This window comes from Cibotium barometz, chromosome 43 (genome assembly GCF_041138505.1).
Source record: "Cibotium barometz isolate CiBa-2024 chromosome 43, ASM4113850v1, whole genome shotgun sequence".
Classification (NCBI taxonomy): Eukaryota; Viridiplantae; Streptophyta; class Polypodiopsida; order Cyatheales; family Cibotiaceae; genus Cibotium; species Cibotium barometz.
Genome location: NC_141088.1, coordinates 4,799,216 through 4,814,059, shown reverse-complemented (window position 1 = coordinate 4,814,059; position 14,844 = coordinate 4,799,216). Strand labels below are relative to the sequence as shown.

At 38.6% G+C, this 14,844-nt stretch overlaps 1 pseudogene across 1 annotated transcript; it reads right to left on the bottom strand.

Moving 5' to 3' along the window:
* Window positions 1-9,324: 9,324 nt before the first annotated feature.
* Window positions 9,325-11,404, bottom strand: LOC147613442 (G-type lectin S-receptor-like serine/threonine-protein kinase SD2-5 pseudogene; annotated as a pseudogene). Its single transcript, XR_015263190.1, has one exon. The product of XR_015263190.1 is annotated as a G-type lectin S-receptor-like serine/threonine-protein kinase SD2-5 pseudogene (transcript).
* Window positions 11,405-14,844: the final 3,440 nt, after the last annotated feature.

The following is a 14,844-nucleotide window of genomic DNA, read 5'->3' as shown; positions in this document are numbered from 1 at the left end:
TGAGATTTATCAGTCATAGCAGCGGAGCTATGGCAAAATTTTTATAAAAATTATGCATAAAATAATTTCATTCAAAGCATAAAAAGAGGACTTCCTATCATATTCTAGGAATTATCATCCTAGATTAATTGAAAGAATTTCATTATAATCATGGAGAAATTGAATTTTAATATCATGCATAAAGGATAAATTTTTATATCAAAAGTGTTATTTTTATCATTTTTATTTTCATGCATAGAAGTATGCATAAAGGATAAATTTTTATATCAAAAGTGTTACTTCTATCATTTTTATTTCATGCATAGAAGTATGCATAATGGATAAATTTTTATATCAAAAGTGTTATTTTTACCATTTTTATTTTCATGCATAGAAGTATGCATAAAGGATAAATTTTTATATCAAAAGTGTTACTTTTATCATTTTTATTTCATGCATAGAAGTATGCATATTGGATAAATTTTTATATTAAAAGTGTTACTTTTATCATAATTGAATTTCATGCATAAAGGTATGCATAAAAGTTGATTATTTTATTATAAAAGTGTGACTTTTATCATAATTGAATTTCATGTATAGAGGTATGCATAAAAGTTGATTATTTTATTATAAAAGTGTGACTTTTATCATAATTGAATTTCATGTATAGAGGTATGCATAAAAGTTGATTATTTTATTATAAGAGTGTTACTTTTATCATATTGGATTTCATGCATAGAGGTATGCATAAAAGATATTCTTTTTATACTAAAATGGGAATGTGGATGTGGATGTATGTATGTATGTGGATGTAGATGTGGATGTATAGATGTGAATGGGAATGTGGATGTGGATGTATATGAATGTGGATGTATAGATGTGAATGGGAATGTGGATATGAAAGTGGATGTGGATGTATATGAATGTGGATGTAGATGAATGTGGATGTAGATGTGGATGTATAGATATGATGGGAATGTGGATGTGGATGTATGTATGTATGTGGATGTAGATGTGGATGTATAGATGTGAATGGGAATATGGATGTGGATGTATGTATGTATGTGGATGTGAATGTATGAATGAGGACATGATAATGGATGTATGCATGTAGATGTGGATATATGGATGTGAATATGAATGTATGGATGTGGATATGGATGTGTATGTATGAATGTAGATATGGGATGTGGATGTATAAATGAGGATGTGAAAATGGATGTATGCATGTAAATGTGGATATATGGATGTGAATGTGAATGTGTATGTGAATTAATGTGTCGTCGATATGAGGAAATGGATGAGAATGAGTACACATTGAATGGAATGTGGAATAAGTAATGTGGACTAAGTAGGGATAATGTGGAAAGACGAGAGTTCGATTTAGAAACTGTATTTTGTGACTGTTTGTAAATGACTGTTTTATGTCAAGAATGCTGGGGAAGCATTTTGACCGTCTTGTGGATTAAGGTCATGAAGACCTAACTGTTAAAGTTGCAACTGCTGACGGAGAGTCAATGGAGGACGTCTCGCGTAGCAAGGTCAACCGAGGTCTTGACCAGCCTCGGTTCGATTTAAATGGTGAGCTTCCGGTACGGTGGATGAGGGACCAAGGAAGCGGCCTATGAGTGAAGCGCTAGGTCACCTGCGAAGGATCCTAGAGGGTGCTGACCATACGGTGCTCGGGCTCTGGGTCACCGAAGATACCCACGTGCGTCGTGGAAGATATTGGAACAAGGAGTAAGAGTTGTTTTGTGAAACCGGGCATGGATCTGGTTGATTGACCTTGCTGGTCTTCAATGGATGAGTCCATGGCTTTTTATATGGATCTGTTAGTTGATCTTGCTGATCTTCAACGAGAGTCCATCTTGATTTTTATAAGTGATTATATTGCCGAGTATTATGGGCTAGGAACTATTGAAAAGGCCCCTGTGTGGACAGGTGGTGAGCGTTCTAGTTGCCAATGATGCCATAGATACTCTGATGAAGGAAAGATGGGAAATTATGAATCAATCGGATAAATTGGAAGATTGTGATCAGTGGTACTATGGTTTCATTAAAGGATTGTTTTAAAGTTAGCTGATGCTAAGAAAAAGGTTATTTCATATTGGGTGTGTAAGTGGTGTGGCTAGTTTTATGTTTGCATGAACTTCCGGCTAGGGGGCCTTGGAACTCTTTTCTTTGGTACCCGGGACAAAACCTAACCAAATTCCAAATTGGATCCCATCACTACAGTGGTTGGGCGGTTGGCTAACCCATGGGATCGGATGGGGTTAGGCTGGACTGATGGATCCGTAAATCGAGATTTAATTTCTATTATTACGATAGATGAAGTAAATCCCGGATAGAAATTGTTCTATGGATAGGAATCAACGGCTGTGCCTCTTGATGGGGAAAAAAGCGTTGATCCCAATGATCCAAGTGCAAGTTTCTTCCTTGATTTGACCAAGTACCGTTAAAGGTGCAGTCAGATCAGTTGATCCGTAATGATCTTGACTACGTTAGAGTAAAGAGTTATCCTGGTAGAATCGCCCATGCTTTCCGGGTAAAGGAAGTTTTTCCGGTTTCAGTTTTGGACAAACCGACGGATTAGTCTCTTGTCCGGACATCCGTGGGCGAGGCCCCGAGTGTGAGACCCCTACCCACGCATGATGTGCTACTTCCGCTGCTAGTAACCCGAATCCGTTGCACGGTGGAGATCGGGATCTCACATTGCAGAAGTGGGACGTGCCTTGATGGCTGAAAAGAATATGCCACATTACTTTTGGGACAGAAGCAATAGCAACTGCTGTGTACATTATGAACAGGACACTCACTACAGTTGTTCATGGTATGACTCCTAAACAGAAGTTTACAGGCATAAGACCGGATGTGTCTCACTTGAAAGTGTTTGGGTGTATTGCATATGTACGTGTTCCTGATGAAGTGAGAACAAAGTTGGATCCAAAGGTAAAGAAATGCATCTTCATTGGTTATGCTATGGAGCAAAAAGGTTATAGATGCTATAATCCCACCACTCGTGAGATGCAAGTAAGAAGAGATGCAAGTAAGAAGAGATGTTGTCTTCGATGAGATGAGTAGCTAGTATGCACCAGTAGTGAAGGCAAAAGAAGATGCAGATGTAAGAAGTGCTGATGTTGCACAACATGTAGAGCAACAATCATAGGTGATGAGTGGACGTGGGGAGTCCTCGAGCAGTGGATCCAATGTTAGCCCATGGTCAAGCAGGTTAAGGAATGATGCAGGTACACATGTATCATGGAAAGGGAAGGAAAAGGTAAATCAACCTTTTGTGCATGATCTATCAGGAGGTCACTCATATGTGGATGGTGACTCTAGTGGCTCTAAGCAGAGCCTTGATGAGGAGCTTGGCATTCCATATGTGGTTACTCCTGGTGTAAGGAGAACCAAGGTTGTTTTGAGGACACCTGGCAGTGATCCAGGTGTACGCAGGTCTACGAGGGTTAGATACCCTGTTTTTGATGACAGGTTGAGATATGATGGATATACAACCCATCATTATGCTTACATGGTAAAAGCAATACAAGAGGTTGAGCCCACTTGCTTTGAACAAGCAATTGGAAATAAGAAATGGGAAGATGCCATGGATGAGGAGATGGCAGCATTAAATGCAAATGCAACATGGGAGTTAGTGCCTTTGCCTAAGGAAAAGAAGGCAATTGGATGTAAGTGGGTGTATAAAGTCAAGCACAATGCTGATGGTTCAGTGAGCAGGTACAAGGCAAGATTGGTTACGAAGGGCTATGTGCAAACTTATGGCATAGACTATGAGGAGACATTCAACCGTGAGTGAGGGTTGTGAGAGCTGTCATTGTGCTATGGCTACAGTGAAGGGTTGGTCTTTACATCAAATGGATGTAAAGAATGCTTTCTTGCATGGTGATTTGCAAGAAGAAGTGTACATGATGTAGCCACCAGGTTATAAGAGTGATGCACATCCAGATTTTGTGTGCAGGTTACGCAAAGCCTTGTATGGCTTGAATCAGGCACCCAGAGCATGGTCAAACAAGATTGGGGAGTATCTTGTTACCATTGGATTTCAGATATCCAATGCAGATTTTTCAGATAGATAGAAAGATCATGCTATTAGTCATCTATGTGGATGACTTGATTATCATCACTGGTGATAGTGATGCAGACATACATGATGTCAGGATGCTTTTGAAGCAGAAGTTTGAGATGAAGGATTTGAGTGAGCTACGGTATTTCTTGGTCATAGAGGTGGGAGATCACCTCATGGCATTTTGCTATTGCAGAGGCAGTATGGCTTGAACATGTTGTCCAAGTATGGTATGACAGGCTGTAAGCCTATTTCAGTGCCATTGGAGCAGAACACAAAGCTTTCTGTAGATACACGTGAGCTTTTAGGACCCCACTACATACAAGCGCATAGTGGGTAGTTTGATCTACACGACCATTACAAGGCCAGACTTGAGCTATGCTATTGGACTTGTGATTCAGTTTATGCAAGCCCCTAGGAAGCCACACTTGGATGCGGCTAGAAGGATCCTTAGGTACATAAAGTCCAAGTATGGTATGACATGCTATAAGCCTATTTCAGTGCCATTGGAGCAGAACACAAAGCTTTCTATAGATACAGGTGAGCTTTTGGAGGACCCCACTACATACAAGCACATAGTGTGTAGTTTGATCTACATGACCACTACACTTGGATGCGGCGGATAGAAGGATCTTCAGCAAGTACATAAAGTCCACAGTTGATAATGGACTTTTCTACAAGGCTGGTACAGAGATACAGTTACATGGATACACAAATGCTGATTGGGCTAGTAGTATTGCAAACAGGAGATCTACCAGTGGTTTTATGTTCTCATTTGGGAGTGCTGCTGTGTGAGTTGTTGGAGCAGTAAGAAGCAGCCAATAGTTGCCTTGTTGAGTGTACAGAGGCAAAGTATAGGAGTGCTTCTATGGCAGCTTGTGAGGTAGCTTGGCTTCAGAAGCTACTTGGTGACATGGAAGAGCCCATGGATAGGGCAGTTGTCATATATTGTGACATCATGAGCAGCATACAATTGGCCACCAGTAACCTAGTATATCATGTTGCTCTAGAACAAAGCACATTGAGGTGCATTGTTACTTTGTGAGGGGAGAAGGTTCTAGCAGGAGATGTAGATCTGGTATATGTCAGCACAGAGGATCAAGTGGCTGACATCTTCACAAAGGCATTGGGCACAGAGAAGCTCCACAGGTTTAGGAGCTTACTTGGAGTGCAGTGTGTGGAGTTGAGCTCGAGAGGGAGTGTTGAGATATCAAGCTCAACTAGTGCTATGAGCATACATTGATGACCCACCTGGGTGATAGCTTCCGCATCTACACCACTGGCATGGTTGGTGAGATTATGGGTGATATGCGGCCAGTGGGATGACAGGTTGTGTGACAGCCATTTTGGATTACTAGAGATTGGCATAGTTATGGTGCCAGCTCATTTAGTCAGGTTCACATTATGGACCAAACCTTGTATGTTGTAGTAGTTAAGTGCTAACCTATATAGTGTGTACTCTTATCTTTATGTTATGTTGGTTGAGTAGAGAAGAAGAAGATAGAAGAAAACTCATCTATCCATCTCTCTCTTGTGTCGTCTTGCTCTCTCTTGTGTGTGTGTGTGTGTTTGCTTGCTAGGGTTTGAAGCTCTTCCTCTCCCCCACATTCTCTTTATAAGCTTCTCCCTGAGATCTTTAATCCTTATAAGGAACTCATCCATTGAATCTCCCTCATTCATATGCTCGGACTCTAATTACTTGTACAAGTAGGCCATTCCTTATACACCTAATAAAGCGTAGCAAGCACATCTGAAGCCTACTTGGTAGTTTACATGAGTGAATATGAGAAATAATGTTCCTTTTCATAGAAAGTTCCACCAATGCATGTGCTTATACATCCCTGCCATCCCACCTGGCTTGTTCTACTATGGGACTCTGTAGTAGAGATAGATGCCATAGTTAAATTTGAACTAGTGGCACCATCCAAAGTACCTATCCTATCATGTGCAGGCAAGACAAGGCATACCTCAATGCCAATAACAACATTCCAAAGCCCTTTAGCAAAAACCAATACATGGCGCACCATATAGGACCACAATGGGTAGTTGGTCCCATCAAGCTTATCCTCAGCAGCAACAAAAATCATCCCGAATACATCACCATCAACCATTTTTTGCTTGCAAATAGCAAATCTCTGACACAAATGTAAGTATCCCAACTACAAGTACTGTGAATTCCCACTAAACACAACCGAACTGGCTACCAATTGAAGGAAACGTGCAAAGTGTATGAAAAATGGTAGATTGTAAAGTTTAGAAATGTTTCTAGTAGGAATGTAGAAATCGATGACAATGATGATGATGATGTCGAAGATATTGATGGTGAGCTTGAAGGTGCAATTTCAAAGATGATGATCGAAATGACGACATCCCTGTCTACATACCAAACACTGCTATAGTGTAGAAGACCCAAAATCAGACGAAGATAGTTCGAAATGATGCTAAACTCTTATGGTCACTTTTGAAAATCCCATGTGATCTCCATCAAGCTCCCATCCTAAGGGGAGCAAAATCCAGAATCTTCAATCACAATAAGCTTAAGAGGTAAAACCCTCAATTGCTAATCTTTCCGCGAGTTAACACTGTTGAAAAATTGGATAAAATTGAATCCTCAAAGTGAATTCTAGTTAGATTACCTTGGTAAAATCATGATACCTAGGGGAATAATATATGACCCTACTCATAGAACCTCCAAACTATAATTGTTAACTTAATTGACGTAACACTATAGGTATACCTTCTCCACCTAAGAGAATGGCTCAATGTGAGACAAATAAAAGAGTAGCTCGAGGAGCAGATAACAAGGGGGTGATGGCCAAGAGAACGTGGCTCTGATACTAATTGTTAGAGTGGAGACAAAAATAGAAACACACATAGAGATGCAACAAGCACAAGGAGAGATAGAAAGAAACAAGTGATGTGACATGATAAGGTCACTTACACACACTCATAAGAGTTTTTACTCACGCTCAAGGGAAAAATTATCGTGAGGAGGAAAATTTTACCCGACCCATTATTAGCTTACGTCCACACATCATCACTACTATATAAACGGTTACAATAGCACATGAGGATAATCCTTCCTTTCTATAATCTCCATTTTGAAGCATATATTTTTTAGTCATTGTATATATATTCTTGAATGTTTGGTGTCTTGTCCTCAAGCCCATCACAATTCAAATTCGGTATCGTTTTGTTAACTTTCTCTAGCTCTAGTAACGAAGCACTTTTGGTGACCATCACAATGTTAGAACTTTTTTTTTTTTGCAAACTGTTTAGCTCTTTAACTTTTTGAGCTAGAGGATGTGCCTTCTTCCCATAAATCTTTAACAATGTATTGCAAACTTGTTAATTAGAAACTTGCATCATAATTTCATCTTTGAGAAACTTGCACCGAATTGTGAAACATAAGGTTACCTATTTCACCTAGAACAATATCCTAATAAGCACTCTCTCCTATACTATCCACCCACCTACAGAACAACATTAGGCAAATTTTGAGAGGATGGAGACATTCTTGTGAATATGTCTCTTGGATTATCTACATGTTTTTCCCCTTATTTCTAAACCTTAATACCTTTGTCTCATTATGTGTGACAATTTAGTCGACCTCCTCCTAGTAGCATATTTTGGATCCAATCTCAAGATAATAATGAACCTCTTTTGACAATTTTTAATGTTCTCAATGGTCCCATGTTTCTTCTATTAGGAAGGCTAATATAGATGGTGGAAAAAAAGCTCATGAAGGGAATGAATGTAGGAATAAACAGTTGTGAGGAGAGAGAGAGAGAGAGAGAGAGAGAGAGAGAGAGAGAGAGAAAGAAATGTTGTGGACGAATGGGAAAAAACAAAGGTGGTAGGGGTATTGAAGTTCAAAGAAGGTGAGAGTAATGAGGAGAGAGTAGGGAGAAAGATGGTTAAATGAGGAGGATGTTGGAGCAAAAGGAGGAAAGGTGGCTGGAGGAGTGGAAAAGCGATTGGAGGAAGGGGCAGAGATTCTTGAAATAAGAGGAGGGAAGGTATTTGAAGGTGGAGGAGGAGGGGGAAAGAAGGTTTAAAAAGGAGGAAGATGTGAAAGAAATTATGAGAACATGAAGGAATATGAGTAAATTGAAATTAAAATAAGATGAATGCTAATTTACAAATGGGAGCATAAAAAAGAAGGTAAAACCAATGAAAAAGGATGAAGTAAAGAAAGTTAAAAAACTTCAAAGAGGAGGAAAAAAGAGATAAACTTTTAGGAGGGAAGAGATACAAGTTAAAAGAAAGAAAAGAGAAAAATAAAAAAAAAAAGAGGGATTCTCATCATCGAATAATTGGAGGAAAAGAAGATGGAAAGGGGAGTGGAGTGGGGACAAGATGGAGATTTCAAAGTGGAGAATGTAAAATAAGGGAAAGGGGAAGGGATAAATACTAAAATGTAAAATTATGCATCCTTCATACATGCACCTTTTTGTTGTCTGAAAAGTTGCACAAGGTGGTCAAATAGGGCACCAAAATGTTGTTTTGCATTTCTATTAAATATATTCTATGAGTTTTTCAAGAATAAGAGTGTTTTGCTAAGGTTTCATTTTCGTATGTAATAATTAATGCTTGAAAAAGTCAATGAAATGATGATACTCCTTGCCCTTTCTATTTGCATGCATTCACCCATATCCTTCTATTTAAGGTCTCACTTCTCACAATTTATTTAGTATGTAATGACCAATGGTTGAAAAAGTCAATGAAATAATGATTATTTAGTATGTAGTGATTAATGCTTGAAAAAGTCAATAAAACAATTAACCCTAGTTGCTTGCATACATTCACCCATATCCATTCTACATTTAAGGTCTCACAATTCTCTATAAAAGGCTCATTCCACAAGTAGAGGGAGGGAGAGAGAGAGAGGAGAAAGAGGGGTACACATGATGTATTAAGGTTGTATTAATTAAATACCATGTCAACAACATTTAATCGATACACCTTTAAAAAGTTGTGAATATACAACTACAAAACTTCTTGAAAACTTGCATAGAGAAAAATGAATCCAAGGTCCCCTATGCATATGCACATTTTTTGAAAAGTTGCATGCTATTAGATACAAGATCACTACTACCTTTTTAGAAATGTGCATGAGAAATATGCATCCCATACGCATGTAGCTTCTTGAATATGCATGCAAATGGACAAAATATCTACAGAGAACCACTAGCATGCTATAGTAATATGCCTCTTATCAATTCTCCAAAAAAGTGAAATTCATTCCTTCACTTTCAGAAAAATTGCATCTTATTGAATAAAAGATTTTGTTTCATTCCTCAATAACTATTTATTTATTAACAGTTATCAAATTACTTACTCTTTTTTCATTATTTGATCATATATGATGATGTGACATGCCCCTGCAACATCTAGATTCTACCCTAGGTATTTGTTCTTGTTAAGTTTGAAAACTCTAGACCTAAGAACAAAACTGTGAGATTGGTAGGCTCTCTTATTATACATCACGATGGGGCATATCAAGACATGCACGTGTCCGAGTGTGATGAGAGAGAGTCTAGTATAGGAGTTAAGGCTCAATAATTTAAAGTGGCAGATTTCTGTAATGAAATTTCAGGATCAAGAGTTTGTCTTCACAACATTGAACATGGTAAGGAAACACCATTACCATGAAGTATAGGATTATTGCATTTTATGTCTCTTTGCACAAAAAGCTGCTCGTCTCTGCACTAGTCTGGTCCATTTACTTCATCACTTGGAACCCCATCTGTTGATGGAAGTATGTGTAAACCATGTCTATTATCTGGGTAAACTGAGGGTCTCAGCATCACAGACAGAGATGGATACCAGGGATGGCTTATCAACGCCTCTTGAAGCGAGGAAGTTGCGTGACAAAGGGGGCTCAATCACCTCCAGTTTTCCCTCCAGCATCTGCACAACATTGCTCATGCTTGGCCTCATGGATGCATTTTCTTGGATGCACCACAAAGCAACTTTGATCATCGTGAAGGCTTGCTTGCAGCTCTTCTCATCAAGCTTGCCTTGCAGCAAGGGGTCCAAGATATCCATTGTGGCATCTTCCTGCAGCTTCTTGAAGGCCATGGCTGGCAAGAACCAATGGTCAGGATTCTCCTCAGATTGGTCCAGACTCCTCCTCCCACTCACAATCTCCAGTACAACCATTCCGAAGCTGTAGACATCTGTTTTGCCATCAATGCCTGCTTCCAAGAGCCATTCTGGAGCAAGGTAGCCAGGTGTGCCCCTCATGGTAGTCATGAGCCTGCTTTGAGCCCTGTCCATGCAACGGGAGAGCCCAAAATCGGAAACCTTAGCTCGGAACTGCTCGTCGAGCAGAATGTTCTGTGGCTTCACATCCAGATGCAGGATGGTCTCTTCACATTCTTCATGCAGGTAGGCGAGGCCGCGTGCAGTCTCCAGTGCAATGCGAAATCGGGTTTCCAAGTTCAAAACCATAATAGCATCAGAAGGTGAAGAAGAAGGGGAGGATAAGAAAAGCACCTTCTCATCTCTGCTATGAAATATCCATCTGTCGAGAGAACCTCTGGGCATGAATTCATAGACCAGCAATCTCTCAAAGCCCTCTGTGCAGAAACCCTTCAAGCGGACGAGGTTGACATGTCTGATTCTAGAGATGGTGGCCACCTCTGCACAGAACTCCTTTTGGCCGCGCCCTTCTTTCTCTAGTCTCTTAACAGCAACTGTGCCACCGTCAGGGAGGATACCTTCATAGACAGAACCGAAGCCACCCTTTCCGAGCTTCTTGCTGAAGTTATCTGTAGCAGATTCAAGCTCCTTGAAAGAGAACCTAGCGGGGAGGCCTCTGAGGCTCTGGAGAAACTCGGCATCAGCTTCCATGTCATCCTCAGTACGCCGCAGATCTTCCTTGGTTTCGAGGCGGAAGAAGCGTCTGAGAATATACATACACAAAAAGACGAAGCAGGCGGCGATGACAGCCGCCGCCAGGAAGTACTTGCGACTAGGGTCGGCAAGGGTAGCAGCCCGAGTGGAGAAGATGGCCACGAGGGCGATACCTAGTAAAAGACAGTAGCGCGCGACCCAACCCCATATGGTCGATTTCTTCATGACTCTGTCTCACACACACGCGCACCACACCACATGAACGATTTCTTCATGACCCTGTCTCACCCCACACACACACACTCTCTCTCTCTCTCACACACAGGGCGACACTTACGCAAGCTCAACCCACCCCCAGATGGAGGATTGCTTCGTGATTCTCTCTCACCCACAATTTCTTCATGACTCACACACGCACCACTCTCACACACACGCTCTCTCTCTCTCTCTCTCTCTCGCCACGCTCTCATACCCACCACCACACTCACAACAAACAATAGAAATCTGCATCGATTAAAACTGATTGAATTTACTATCTTTACAAAAATCGATAAAAATTTATAAGTTTTTAGTCATAAAAATTGATTAATAATGAGATTTTGAATAGAAAAAATCAATTAAACTTTTTCCTCACGAGGTAACTTTTTTCCCACGGGCTGAGAAAAAAGTTTTTCTCTAGCATTGGTTGTGTCCCACTTCTTGCTTTTATTAAATGCTTGCTCTAAAAGCTGATCGATTGGTATGAAGTCATGTATGATGTAGGTGACTCCCTAGCACACTTTTCGCATTTATTAAAAGCCTGCTCTAAAAGCTGAACGTAACGTCTGAACTTTGAAGTCATGAACTTGACTCCCTATCCGAATTTGATGCCCCTCTGAAGGCTTCAAATTTCAGAAAAAAAACATATTTGACAACTATTAAATCTATCCTTTTTTTGTTTCTAAAATCTCTACAACTAAAATATATGAAAAATCATAATCTAAGCTAGTTTTTCTTAATTCTGGTTGGTACAAATAAACTAGAATGCCGTTTTCTTCAAGCACTGCTCCCTAGCCATGATTCGTCCCTATTTTGGGCCTTACTTAGCATGATTAGCCACTCTCATGAGTCCCTTAATATTCCAGTGCAAGAAAACAAACAAACAAATTCAGCCAACAAAATAAAGGCAACTTCCACGTGTCATTTAAATAGGACAAGAGAACTAATAGCGCAATTCACATGCATCTACCGATATTAAATGTGCAACTCCCCCATTTAGTGTGGACTTAAACTTAAGAATCAAATAATGTATATTTTTTCAACCAATCAAAATAAAGGTAGCTTCTTATAACAACAACAAGAGTCCATTTCTAGGGACTTGGAAGCATGGGCCAGAGACATCCATTAGGCATGGGGATTAGCCATGTAGATACTCAATCTTATGTCTACCACACTATTAAGATGGCTTGGTCATATCTACCTTGATCTACAAAATAATGGTTTTCCAAAACATGCATTTTGACCATGTGTGCACTGCTTGTATACAAGTGGTAAGTTTGTTCCAATTCTAATTCACTATCTTTAAAAAAAGTGTATTCAATAAACATAATTCTATTCACTAAATACTAAGAATTAAAACAAACAAAAAAGAATACCAAATACATTTTGGTAAACTCTAGATGATAAGTAATCTTTCCAAATATCTATAAAGTATACAAGTAGTAAGTTTGTATAGCTACCTTAAATAAGTGTACATTCAATAGACATTATTATACTCACTCGGTAAGAATTGAAACAAACAAAATAGAATACCAAATACAATCCATAACTCAAGGAGCCTCATAAAGACAAGACTTGCCATATGTACATGTGTAAGTTTGTACAAGGACCTTTAAAAAGCGTACACTATCAGACTCACTCAATAAGAATTGAAATAAACAAAATAAAACACCAAATACAACCCATAACTCAACAAGCCTCATAAAGATAAGACTTGCCACATGTACATGTGTAGGTTTGTACAACTACCTTTAAAAAGCGAACACTATTCAATAGGAATTGAAACAAACAAAATAGAATACCAAATACGATTCATAACTTAAACAAAGCTCATAAAGACAAGACTTGCCATATGTACATGTGTAAAATGAAAACTTCTTTTTGAACATGAGAAAGGCCTTATATTTGAAGCCCATTTTGGGCCTCATGGTCCTCAACTTGACAACCTATATATATATATATATATGAACACACCATGCTTGCCATATATATCCATGTAGGAGCTCTTAAAGAACTTACTTTTCTTTGAATAAAGCACCAAACTTGGCATACATATATCTTTAGCATTACAACCCAGTGTAGTGGTGACAATCTTAATACACGTGAGCAAACCATTAAAACAATTTTCGAGAGCGACTGGATTATCTCTCCTTGGAAGTCTATACTCCTTGCCTCCATCTGTCAAAAAAAAAAAAAAGATAATAACATTAGCTATTGCAAGATATAATTATATAATTATATCCAGTGCCTATACAAACATTACATGTACATAAAGCTGATCCGCAATCTTTCGCAATGATTGTAAATTCCAAGGAGCCAAAAGCTCTCGTTGTATGGACCATACAAACCTAGCAATAATCTAGGTTTCAAAAAAAAGATATTCCCTGTTTCAAAAAAATATATCAATAATAATTTATATTTATAAGTAAACACAAAAACTACATAAAAAGATATTCCCTGTTTCAAAAAAATATATCAATAATAATTTATATTTATAAGTAAACACAAAAACTACATAAAAAGCAAGTTTTTATACCGTAATACACTTGCGCACTCTAGTAGCTCGATCATTAGAGATGTTATTGCTTGTCCTTCCTAAGACAGGGGGTCTATAATTAAGCCATCAAGATTAAATAGATTATGATAAACAATGATGACTATATTATAGCAAACATCAAGACTAATACCTTAAATATCTTTTCCATCGCCATAAATAAATGAAAATAATCTCCTTGCCACATCAATCCTAAGAAATAATACCCGTGATATCAAATATGACACTGCACTTCACTAATCATTTACACAAGATTTTGAGGTCACTCTCTCTCTCTCTCTCTCTCTCTCTATATATATATATATGTGTGTGTGTGTGTGTGTGTGTGTGTGTGTGTGTGTGTGTGTGTGTGTGTGTGTGTGTGTATATGAATGTTAAGTATTTCAAACCAAGTAAGAAAAATTAATAATGGCACTTTAAGCAAGTCAAAAGCAAAACATTTGCTTATCTAAATGTTATAAAAACAAAGATAAACTCACCGTGCCCCTATAGCCATCTCAAGAATTTTTAAACGACCCCCCTTGAGAAATAGATAGGGGACTCCATACTTGTGGATCTGCATGGTGGCTTTATCTCAATGTCAACCATTTATTCCACACAATGTAAGTATATTTATGTATATCAATTTAATATTACCGGCAATGATAGGGCCATTGTGGGAGATAAATTGAAGGAATTTTTCCATCCAACTCCTATTTTACTTCATGCCTTTGTATCACAATAAAATAATTGTCATTCTAAAGGAAACATCAATCAACTTGAAAGCATGCACACTTATTAAAGACAACATAGATTGCACATGTCACATCTTTGCAAACATTCTCCTTCCAAATGCTTACTTAATTGATACAAAGATATCTATGAATGTAGTCTCTGGCATTTGTAGGTTGTTGTATCAATAGCTCATTCTCTACCTTCTGGGCGTAGATTATATTTACATTCTTCTGGATGCCATTTTCAATATCTCTTTGTAGACAACATTGGTTGTGTAGACTTTGTTTGTACCTTCACTGCTGCTTTCATCACGGTCCACAGTATCTTTTATGTTGAAATATACAAGTGAATAGGGTGTGTGCGGGAACAAGCCCTTGGTTAGAGGCTGTAAAAGAGA